This window comes from Octodon degus, unplaced genomic scaffold (assembly GCF_000260255.1).
Source record: "Octodon degus isolate 3935 unplaced genomic scaffold, OctDeg1.0 scaffold00071, whole genome shotgun sequence".
NCBI lineage: Eukaryota > Metazoa > Chordata > Mammalia > Rodentia > Octodontidae > Octodon > Octodon degus.
The window spans coordinates 3,240,403-3,250,935 of record NW_004524647.1 but is presented as its reverse complement, the minus strand read 5'-3'; the positions used below and the strand labels follow the sequence as shown (position 1 = coordinate 3,250,935).

Here is a 10,533-nt window from a genome sequence, read left to right as displayed (position 1 = left end):
AAAAAAAAAAAAAAAAAAACGGTGCTTGCTTCCTCGATAAATAATGTTTAGAATTTAAACGTTAAAGATTATGTTTTGGATACCTCTACTGTAATCTTTTGAACTTTATAAAATGACAGGTATTTAAGAAACAAAAAGCAACCTTAAAAGTGAGGTAGGCATGTGGAACAGGGAAATGTTTATAGTTTCTTGTTTTTTCTTCCTTGTTTGGTTGTGGGGTTGGAATCAAGGGTCTCACATGTGCTATCACATATATTTAGGCATGACAACAATATCGTTGACTCACAGTTCTATGCTAGAAATTTATCTAAAGAAAATTGAGGATATACAAAGATTTAGAACATGAATTTTCTTTTATTATTATAGCATGCTAGTAATACAGAATGGTGAGGTTCATTTTGGAAACTGGTATGTATATGTATTTGACATCTTGCTTATTTTCAGTCCCATGACATTTTTTTTCCTTTTCCTCCTCCCTTCCCCAAGTGCCTTCTCTTTTCAGAAGTTCAGTGTTTTATTTATTTATTTGGACTCGTAGTGATCCTACTGTCTCATCCTCCCCAGCTCTGGGATTACAGACCTGTGCCACCACACTAGGTTTCAGTGGCTGGCATGGTGCAGCTGGGGTTCCAGTGCTGGCATGGCATGGGGTAGCAGAGGTCGAACCCAGGTACTTGTGCTTGCTAGGCAGGCACTTAAATGGCTGAGCTATCTGCCCAGCCTAAATGTTGTTTTAATAGGTTAAAAATTAACTAAAAATGAGGGATAGTAGAGAACTGGTTAAATACATTGTTGTTAGGCAGTTGGTTGTTATGTATCTTACAAAAGGCCAATATTTATTGGGCCATTCCTTACTATATGCCAGGCAGTTTTAGTATTTTACTCCCAATATTTTTAACCTCAGACCTGTCAGGTAGTTTTATTGCTTTTAGAGATAGAATGAATCTCAAAGATGACTAACTGCATGGTGTCAGAAAAATGTTATTTACATAGTTACATGTTTGAAAAGACCTTAAAAGCAATATAGTAAAATATGATCTCAGTTTAGGTAAAGTGTATGAGTGCATATGTATATATGTGGAGTGAAAATACCAAGTTTAAGATGGACATACTCTAAAGTGCTGGGGAGGCATATGTAGTGTTTTTTCTTATTTGTAGTGTTTAGCTTTTCATTCTGAAAATGAATTCTGTTTGTGTAAACAGGTTTTTAATAATAGTGAAAGATAGTCATAAGCTAAGATGTTAACGCACTCATCTTCTTTCTTTCTTTCTTTCTTTCTTTTTTTTCTTTCTGTCTACCTGTGTGTCAAGATGATTGAGTGTAGTCTTCACAATGAACTACATTCCAACCTATTTTTCATGTTTTATTTTCACTGAATTGCTCAGGTTAGAACTGAATTTGCAGTCCTCCTGCCTCAGCCTGTCAGTGCTGGGATTACATGACCACACTTCTATTGTTGTTTTTGTTTTTAAAATTTTGGTAATAGGGATGGAGTCTGTCATAGTTACTTCCTTGTTGCTGGGACAAAAGACATGACACCCACAAGTTAAAGGTGAGATTTATTTTAGTTCACAGTTCCTAGAGGTTTTAGTTCCTAGTCTGCTGGCTCCAAGGCAGGGCAGCACAGCAGAAGGCCATGGGAATGGGAGAAGAGAAATACCTTATGGCAGTGCAGGCAGGAGGAAGCAGCAAAGTGCAGCATCTAGTCTGCCTTTCTCTGTTTATTCTACTCAGGAGACAAGCCTATTGGTTGATGACACCCATACCCAGAATCAGGCTAATCCCAATTAGTAGACTAATTCCGTTACTATGTACCCTTAATCCATATTCACACATCCTAGATCCAAACAGCTCTCAAAAGCCCCATTTGTGAGTACATGAGGCTTTGGGGAGGACATCAAGATGCAAGCCATAACAGAACATAAGGTGTTCCACCACTGAGAGCTCCCAGTTTCTATAGCTTAATATTTCTGGTGAGATAAAGTATTTGGAGCAAGTAAAATTAATTTATATATAAAAGATTTTTTTAAATATATAAAAGATTTTTAAAAATTCTTTTAGATAATGTTTGTATTTATCCAGAATTCAAAAGTAAATTGTTAGAGGCCCACTACTGATAGAATCTTGATTCTCTTCTAGTTCCAGATCTTTAGCTATTCAGGACCCTTTGGAAATGAGACCTAGAGAGATCATTGTTTTTACAAATTAAGGACAATTTTTATGTAAGAATTACAAAAACTCCAACTTTTTATGACACTTTTTTTTTTTTTTTTGCAGTGCTGGGATGCACTCAGGAACTCATGTGTGCAAGGCAAGTGCTTTAGCACTGAGCTACATCTCTCTTTTATTTTTAAAAAAATTTACGATAATCTTAGTTGTCTGGGCTTTAGGCTGACTTCCATCTTTTATCTTTCTGCCTCAGTCTCTCTAGTAGTTGGGATTATAGGCATGTAGATTACACATGTTCTTTCTCTAAGCAGGAGATCTTTAATATTATATATATATATATATATTTTTTTTTTTTTTGTATTTTAGGGAGGGGTCTACAGGGTGCTCAGGGCCTCACTACTAGATCAGATTCATAGTGATCCGCCTATTTGCAGCCTCCCAAGAGCTGGGATTACAGGCGTGGGCCACCATGCCTAGTCTCAATTGCTGGGGGCGGGGCTGGCACGGCAGACCCATGCCCAGTCTCAGTTGCTGGGGGTGGGGCCAGCATGGCAGGTCCAGGGATTGAACCTCGGTCCCTGCACCTGCTTGCAGGTGCTTTAATCCACTGAACTATTTGACTGGCCCTTTTTAATATGTATATTATCTTAATTGGCTGGCTCAGCCAACCCTGGGGATGGGGCTGGCATGGCATGTGGTGCCAGGGGTTGAACTGCGGACCCTGTGCTTGCCTAAGCAGGTACTTTAGACTGCTGAGCTGTCTCACTGGCCCCAAGGTTATCATTTTTTTAAGGTTATCATTTTTGAGTATGAATTATTTTTTGTTGGAGGCACTATACCCTCAAAGATTTAATATATGGTGGTTCTCTTTTACTCATTCAAGAAAATTTAGTTGTTCTTTTTCGTTCTTACCCCCTGGTTCTGGGGTGGAACCAAGGGCCTCCCATGCTCTAAGCACCTGATATACCACCACTAAATTATATCTTCTGCCCCCTCTGTTTGTAATCTACTTTTTGTGGTTATTTTATAGTGTTTCTTATTACCTACCATGTATCTTCTTTTTTTGAGGCAAGGTCTTGCTATGTAGCTAGCACAGGCTGGCCTTGAACTCACAGCAGTCCTCTTTTCTCAGCCTCCCAAGCGCTGGGATTACAGGTGTGTGCCATCCTGCCTGGGTTACCTTTCTGTTTCTTAACGTGGCTCTTTATAGTGGACCAATTGAGTTACAACTGGCCTGACATAGGAACAACTTGGGTTATGACCAGAATTTTAGTTTTAACTTTTGACCAAAGTCTTTAGTTATGAGCTGAATGCCTGCTGCTTTTGCTTCCAAATGGTCTCAGATTTAGATTTAACCCCTGTAGAGTTCTGGAAGGAGCATCACAACATCCTTTCCTCTCTGGGGTTAATTGACAAGTCCTTGGTTAATATTTCTAAGGACACTGAGATCTGCCTGTATACAGAGGACTTAGAAGGCTGTGTAAAGGAGCCTGAGCCTTCAGCTGACAAGTGCTTGGGAAAGAATTGAGTTGTAAGTCAAGGGTCTACTGTATTTTTTTCTTTTCTTTTTTCTTTTTTTTTTTGGTGGTACCAGGGATCAAACTCAGGACCTTGTACTTGCCAGGCAAGCACTTATTCCTCTGAGCTTATCTCCCCAGCCCCTGTATTTTGTTCTTTAAATTGGTTGTATATTGAGGGGTCTCATGTTGGAGAGATCATGCAATCTTTATCCTTTTGTGACTCAGTTATTTCACTTAGCATTATCGTTTCAAGACCCATCAATTTTCCCACAAATGACTCAAATTTAGCATTCTTTATGACTGAATAGTACTCCATTGTGTATATATACTATATTTTCTTTATCCACTCATCTGTTGATGGGACTATAGGCTGCTTTAATGATTTAGTTATGAATTCTGCTATACTGGGATGATTTTAGCTCTTTCTGCAAGGTAACCAGGTGAGGTATACCTGGGTCAAATGTGATTTCTGTTAGTTTCTTGGGAAATCTCCATACTGATTTCTAAAATGTTTGTACTAGCTTACGTTTCTGCCAGTGTATAAGGGTTCTCTCCCTACCAATTTTGGCATTTGTTGCTTTTTGAGTTCTTGATAATGATCATCCTTGCAGGAAATGGAATCTCACTGTTTTGATTTGCATTTGGGAATATTACTAATAATTATCTTGGAACATGAACTAGCATATGCTAGGACTGGGATTTCTGTTGGGCAGATTGGGGTATTCCTGCTACCTTGTAGAATCCCAAGTACTGGAATACGTTGCTTATTGTATTTGGCAGTTACTTTAGCCTGGGAATGTGCTTGGAAGGGCTACCACGAGTATTTGTTGTAAAAATTCTTAATCTCCTGAGAGCAGTCAGTTCCGTTTAGCAGTCTTGATCTGTGGGTCTCTCTCTCACTCTCTCTTGCTCTGTGTGTGTGTTCCCTTATTGGACAAAGTTGCTACTTCCTAAACTACAGATGCATGCTGTGAATCTTTGGAAGTAAGGCTGCCTCTGCCTTGATTTCTCCATTAGTTTAAGTTCCTTTACATTTGAGCCTTTAGTAGTTTATTATAGTTAATGTTCTCTCTTTTAATGTTAAAGTTGCACAGGCTGGGCTTTGTCTTGTGATCTTCCTGACTCTGCCTTCCAGAGCTGTAGAACATCAGCACGCATCCCTTCTGGCTTATTACGAACTACAAAAGCCTTGAAAAGGTTAGGGTGCAAAAGCTGGTTGTTTGACCACCCGACCCATCCTTAACATTTGTTTTTCCTGAAACTATTTGTAAATAATAAGCTTTTGTTGTTTTGCTATTTATTGCTTTATACAGTTTGTATTAGTCCATTATTCATTGCTAAAACAAAATAGTCAAGGCTAAGTAAGTTTTAATTTTAGCACACATTTCTAGATGTTCAAGGGCACTGTTTCTATTCAGTTGTGTGAGGACTTCGTAGTGCATAGCATCAAAAAGCTGGGAGTGAATGTATAAGAAACCACATGTTGAGGCAAATGCTAGAGACTGGGGGGGACCTTATTTTTTTATAGTAACACATTCTTGTGGGAAGTAACTCATTCTGTGAGACCAGTGTTATTGACTTTCAAAGGTAATAACCTAATCACCTGCTAGGACTCACCTCTTAAAAGATTCCACCATTTCTCAAGCCACTGGGGGGGGGCCACTGGGAACCAACCAACCTTTGAGGGGATAAAACACATCTAAGCCATAGCATATTTGAAATAGTGTCTACTTATTTCCTGGCAAAGAAGTTTTTTTTGGTTAGTTTATTTTTAAAGATAGTCTCTCACTATGTTGCCCAGGATTGCTTGGATCTTCTAGGCTCAAGGGTTCCTCCTTCTTCAGCCTCCTGAGGACTTGGGACTATAGACATTCATTGACTTGCACTGAAGAAAATGTAGGATTTTAAAATTTTATTTATTTATTTGTTTTTAAAGCATTGCTCATTGTTTTTCATTTGGTGTTGGGAAGTAGTCTTAGTCTGTTTCTTTTTGTCTTTTGAAGGCAGAATCTTTCTCTTATGCCTTGTCTGAAATTTCACTGATAATATTTTGTTTGTGTGTTGCTGTGGATTGAACCCAGGGCCTTGTGCATGAAAGGCAAGAACTCTACTTCTAAGCCACATCCCCAGTCCCTCAAATATTGTGGTTGATATTCACTGGATACTTTTAGGTATGAAAGCTTAGGTGCTGAAGTTCTTGAAAACTTGTAGATGATTTTTTTTTTTCTTTTTGACATTGCTCTTTGATTTTTTTTTTTTTTTTTTCTTTTTCTTTTCCCTGGAACTCCAGTTCACTTGTGCCATTTTTTTTCTCTTTATATTCTATTTTCATCTTTTGTCCTACTTTTGGAGAGTAATTTATCCAGTTCTTAAATTGAGTTTTTAATTTTAGCTATCCTGTTTTTAAAATTTTCTAGGGTTGTTATTGTCTTCACTTTTTCATAGCATTATTTATTATGTGTCTGTTAATCTCCTGAGGTTATATTGTGGATTTTTAAAAATTTTAATTTTTTAAAAAATCTTTATTGACTTTCTAAATTTTGTGTTTTTGACTCTTTTTACATAGGACACTTTCTTTTGAAAACTGAGTGCTCTGTGCTATGTCATATTTAATGATGCACTAAAAATCTAATGTTATGAAGAAGTAGATAGATGTGATAGGGACACACTGCTACCAATAGATGACAGGCTGTAAATTTGCTTTGTTGGAGAAAATACAAACAGGTCGATGATTGGAAATCTTTAAAGGGGTCACTCAAGTTTTCTAGAGAGATAGTCTGTTTTGTAAAGGAGTGAGGAGTTGTAATTCTATCATTAAATTCTGAAAGCAGTGCTAAGGAAGGGGTTTGGGGCTTTCACCGAAGCCCCAAAATTCACCTCTAATTAGATTCACCTCTAATCTGCTGAAAATTGGTTTACATTTCTTAACTCTGGGTGAGGTGGTGGGGAGAAAGAGGAACATATGATTAGCCTGCCATATTTAACTAGAAGATTTTGTTTACATCACTTTTGAATGAGTGGATCTCACTATATTGAAGGACTGGTTTTGAGAGGCAGGTATTTATAACATAAGAGCCATATTTCATTTGTAGAACTATTATCTTAGACATCAGGATAAAGGTAGTTTAAGAAAGAATGATGAGGGGCTGGTGAGATGGCTCAGTGGTCTAACACACCTACTTAGAACAAGCTAAGCTAAACAAAGCACAGGGACTGCGGTTCAATCCCCCAGCACCACATGCCAGCCAGCCCCGCCCCCTGGTGAGCTGAGCTGGCCACACACACACACACACACACACATAAATAAATAAATAAAAATTAAAAAAAAAAGAAAGAATGATGAACAGCTAATAGTTTTGATAATTAAAGTATAGAGGTTATATGGCACATTGGATCCAAGTTACTATAATCAACCTTTATAGCTAATGTCAAATTGGTTTGGCAGTGACTTCCACAGTGCTGTGGTGAGACTTCTGTGGCTGTGTCTGCCATGGCAAATTGTCCATAGATTTGAAGGGAGGAGTGAAGTGAATCATGTGTTTACACTTGTGAAATGCAATGTCTTATCTATGTGATACAACTTGAGAACCAGGAAATAGGTTAAAAGACTTCTAATAAGTGAAAAATGGTAATGTCACCAACTGCTGGGAGCAAATGGAGCTGGAAAGTAATTACGTATGCAGAATGAAGCCATTTGGAGGACATGGGGACTCCTTGAAGCTTGTAAACAAGCCCTTGCAGCTTGTTAACTGATTACTGGGTAGAGAGGTTGAAATTGAGGTCGACCTCTGGAGGGTATAAATAGATTCTCTTACCTTTCTTGTGCAGGTTCCTCTTCTCCACTCAAGAGAGAGAGGACTTCCACCTGACTCAGCTGTGATCTCTTTTCTATCTTTTAAATATAGGAGTCCATTGGATTCCTATATTTGGCACCCCAAATATGGATCCCCAGTAAGAACACTTCCCTAAGTGGGTGCAACAAGGAGGGGCAAGCTCATTGGTGTGAGCCAGTATTCAGTTCTGGAGTGCAGTGTCACTGGTACATGAGGTGTAAAGTGTGGGCATATGGTTCTCTAGGGCCATAAAATATATGGATTTCAAGGAAGCCATAGAGAGAATAGGATATTGAAGAACTAGCTTAGCTGCTAGCACTAACTAAATGGGGCAAGTAGAGTCTCAAGACTCCTTGGGGTATATGTATATACAAATGTTGCATGTTTGACTCCTCTATTCACTTTTCTTTTCTGTTGGTTGGGAGTGGGGAGGTTTACAGCTATAAAGGATTCAGCTTGGAATGTTATTTTAAAATCAAGGCTCAAGCCAGAGAACAAGGAGGGAAGAGCAACATCATCACCAACTGAGCTTGCTTTGCCCAATTTAATAAGGAAAGAATGGTGGGGAATGAAAAGGACCTTTCCCTACCAGAGAGATGTTTTCCTGTGAATTATATCTTTACAAATAATACATCTTTGTGCAGTTATTAGCCCCTCAAATGCACAAAGGGCTGCCATCGTAGCAGCTATCACTCAGATTATTCTTGCACAGTCTGGGGAAAAAGGATAAAAGTGTCTGTGCTCGAGGCTGTTTTTGTTGTAGGGACAAGGGGCATTTTGCCCAAAACTGCTCTGTTGCACTTGTAAAGGCAGCACAGCTATTATCTCTCTCTTCAACCAAACCTTCCAGTCTTTGCATGACCTGTCCATGAGGTTATTATTGGGAAAATGAGCAAAAATCTATTATTGATGTGAAATGCCAACCCTGTCCAGGAAACTCCTACTGGGGCCTGCCTTGGCCCCATTGAACTAGTTGGTGCAGAGACTGGATTCAGGGAGGACCCTGTGCTTGGGTCCTAAGCTGATTCAGAATTTTCCAGCCACCTGCCTGTCCTCAGGCTTTCTCCAGCTGCAGCTATCTGAGTGTGCCACCAACCACAGTCCTGTGCACCTGGGGCTAAATAGGGAGGTCACAACTACAGTATACATTGGCTGTCACTGTAGCTTATGTCATGCACAGTTCTGGCAGTGGAAATTCATTTGGCACAAAGTGTTTGTGCTCAAAATCCAGACCAAAAAAAAAAAAAAAAAAAAAAAAAAAAATCCAGTGGCCAGTGTGGGAGCAATGACCAGTATACCCAGTGCCTTCAGCCAAATGGCCAAGGCAATGGCTGGGTGTTCCCATTCCCTTCTGTCTAGCAAATTGGATCCCAGAAAAAAGCGAAAACAAAACCACAACAAAACAAAAAGCAAAAAATGTTTTAGATGCCTTAGCCTGGCATTTTGCCTGCTGATTAGCTATACCCCTCATAGTAGCACTTGACCTTGGCTACAGAGATGTAACCACGAAGCTGCTTGGTGGGGGGGTTTGGGGGGCCAGGCAATGGAACCCATTCTAATAAAAGCAGGATAATAGACCCCCTGCCAGCAACTCACCCAGTCTGGAGGTGATAAAATGAAAGGTGATCTCTAGATTTTGCCTGTTGTTACTGTTTGGGACTATATAAAGAATTGCATTACTCAAAACATTGTACAAATCACCACAGACTCTCATATTGCTCAGTAGGTTATTTTCCCTTGGTGATAATTGGAAAATTCACAAATAAGGAGGGATCTGGAGGCCTTGGGTCTTTTGACACCTATTGGATTCGACAGATTAAACAGAAAATACCCCAAGATGAAATTGCCTATTGAAAGAAAAATATTTAAAGGGCTTTTGGATGCAGGTGTGAATGTTTCAGTGATTGCCCAGCACCACTGGCTTAAAGCATAGCTTCTGGATATTGCCACTACACACCCACGGGGAGAGGGCAATGTTTCTCATCCTAGCAAATATACTAAGTTGTCTACCTGGAAGGATATAAGCTATTGGTATGGGGGAATGAAACTACCAGCCTGAAAGATACCTGGGACAAGTTTGTTTTCTCCAAGTGTGAAGAATGAATTTTAGAAACAATGGAGGTTAACAGTAGAATATTTTTATTGGGGGAAAGAAAGCTTCTGTCTGAGAGACAGAGAGAAGGGAACCCAAGTGGGTTGCCAAGAAATATGTCTTTTCCAGGGATTTTTATAGATCAAAACCATGAACCATGAGGTGACACAGGTACAAAGTGGAAAATATAGGAACTTACACATGAGGTGGGACAAAACTATAGTCAACCAATAAGACTACAAGCACAATTGTTCAGATATAATTATTTAAATCCAGGACCAAGTGGGGGAAGTGAGTCACATACCAAGCAGGCATGAATATAGAACTGGGGTTTATCCTGTGGGGGGTTGGGTTAATGACTTTTCCTGGATTCCTCAAAGTGATTATCAATCCCTGATGCTTATCTTTAGGGAGGTATACATTTGTTTGATCTTTTGTCTTGACGACTGGCCCATACCAGGAGTGGGTTTGGGGGTGGGGAAGGGAGTGGTTGTCTGTCTCTCCCACAGTTGCAAATGAGCCTCAGACTTTATTTGCTTATACTAATTGGCTCTGCCCAGCTTTTGGGATAATTTCTTTGGTGTTATTACTCATCATTATTCTTCAGACAAGTTAATTCAGTTTGCTTCTGTTTTCACAGATGAAGTATCTTAGGGTAAAGGAGGCTGTATAATGGCTTCCTCTTCTGGAATACAGAATATAGGTTTTTCTTCTTAAGAAAAAGTACTTAAGACTGGCAGTGACCCAGCATATACAAATGCAGCTTTCCAAAAATTTTGTAACAGTTTTCATATTTTCCTTACTACAGGGATTCCTTATAACACTCTAGGTCAAGGAATTGTTGAATGCATTTACTATATGATCAACTTTTTAAAAAAAATTTATTTTTTTATTTGTGTGTGTGTGTGTGTGTGTGTG

General features: G+C 39.1%; 1 protein-coding gene and 1 pseudogene across 4 annotated transcripts in view; one reads left to right on the top strand and one right to left on the bottom strand.

Moving 5' to 3' along the window:
- Nucleotides 1-10,533, top strand: part of Golga4 (golgin A4) — a 144,668-nt gene that overhangs the window by 1,598 nt on the left and 132,537 nt on the right. The window lies entirely within an intron of this gene.
- Nucleotides 1-10,533, bottom strand: part of LOC101579182 — a 20,632-nt pseudogene that overhangs the window by 732 nt on the left and 9,367 nt on the right.